The sequence below is a fragment of the Marmota flaviventris genome, chromosome 13 (assembly GCF_047511675.1).
Source record: "Marmota flaviventris isolate mMarFla1 chromosome 13, mMarFla1.hap1, whole genome shotgun sequence".
Taxonomy (NCBI): domain Eukaryota; kingdom Metazoa; phylum Chordata; class Mammalia; order Rodentia; family Sciuridae; genus Marmota; species Marmota flaviventris.
Genome location: NC_092510.1, coordinates 92,174,345 through 92,176,144, shown reverse-complemented (window position 1 = coordinate 92,176,144; position 1,800 = coordinate 92,174,345).

Genomic DNA, 1,800 nt, shown 5'->3' with positions numbered 1-1,800 from the left:
TTCCATGTGCTGTCCCTCCCAGACAGCCTTTCTCCTGGGCCTTCCCTGCACCCAGGCCTCCTCCAACCAGCCACTGCAAGTGACCCTGGTCCTCCTCTCCACCTTTCTGACGTCAGGCTTCTCTTCTCTTGGTGCACGCCTATAATCCCAGCAGCTTGGGAGGCTGAGACAGGAGAATCGCAAGTTCACAGCCAACCTTAGCAACTGCAAGGCACTATGCAACTCAGTGAGACCCTGTCTCTAAATAAAATACAAAATAGGGTTGGGGATGTGGCTCAGGGATTGAGTATTCCTGAGTTCAATCCCAGGTACCAAAAGAAACCCTGCCCTTATAAATGGACAGGTGGAATGTACCTTGAGGCCCTGTAAAGGTGAGGGGTTGTTTAGACCTTCAGTGTCTGTAATAGCATTAGTTGAGCACCTAATACTTGCCACCTCATAGCCCCAGATTCTACATGGACACCATAGGGAAGCATCTCAAAGATGAGGAAGTGGAGGTACAGAGAGAGGAAGGGATCTACCCAAGGCCACACAAAGTGTCAGTGGTTTCTTCAGGACCAGAATTCTACTTCCAGTCCAGAACAACCCCCTCTCCCAAATACCACCGTGTCCCAGCCTGGCAGCCCTGCCAGGACTGGTGAGGAGCGGGAGGGTAGGCCAGGAGAGGAGGGGGAGGGTTAAGAGGCTCCCCAGCCCCTCCCCCAGCCTCCCACCATAGGGAACAAATCTCCAGGAAGCCCAGCAGGTGGCCGGGTCCCAGCCTGATTGCAGGAGATGGCAAGAGGGCCTGGCGGTTGCCATGGTGACTTCCTGATTCGCGCCTGTTCCCGCTGAGGCTTTGGAAGTCAGACATACCTGGGCAGTCTCCATGCCTGGCTGGGCCTCTCTGAGGGGGAGGACAGATGGGAATGTGGCGTGCCTTCTCATAGAGAATCCACGCAGGGGTGTGTGAACTGTGACAGCAGCAGGTGCGCAGCGGGGCAGACTCACAGCCCTCGGGTGTGAAGACCACAGGTGGCTGGTTGCAAACCTCCCTGAGCCGGCAGCGTGGCCTGTGAGGCTGATTATTGAGAACAGGGCAGCAATTGGAACCTGGGGAGGGAGGAGGCGCTGGCCAGGGAGCTGGGGGGAGGGGAATGGAGTTGGGGGGCCAGGGGATCACAGGGGGCGCTGCAGGCCAAGCTAAGGAGCTTGGACCTTCACCTGGAGGTACTGGGGAGCCAGGGACTACTCAGCAGTCATAGAGGATGGCCAAAGTGGGGACTGAAGGCAGGGAGGACAGTGTGGACGCTGAGCTTCCTTCCCGGCTCGGCCTGGTTTTCCATTAGCTTTTACACTCTCCAACACATGCCATCGACTTGACTTGCTCTTTCTTGTCTGTGTCCCCAAGGGAGGTCAGTTCATGAGAGCAGAGGGTCTGATTGCTTCTTTCACTGATCCATATCAAGCCCCAAGAAGAGGCTGGACCCAGGTGTTCAATAGATTTTTGCTGAATGGATGAATGAGGCCTGGAGGAGCTGCGTCGTGGAGGGAAGGAGAGGAGTATGCAGGGCTGAGCTGGCGCAGTGGCACACACCTGTAATCCCAGTGACTCTGGAGGCTGAAGCGGGGGGATCACAAGTTTGAGGCCGCCCTGGGCAATTTAGTGAGATCCTGTCTCAAAGCAACAAAAATTAAAAGGGCTGGAGTGTAGCTGTGCTTGCCTAGCATGTATGAGGACTGGGTTCAATTCCCAGTATTGCAAAAAAAAAAAAGTGAAATGATTGGATAAGGTCACTGTGATCGATGATGGTTCTATAT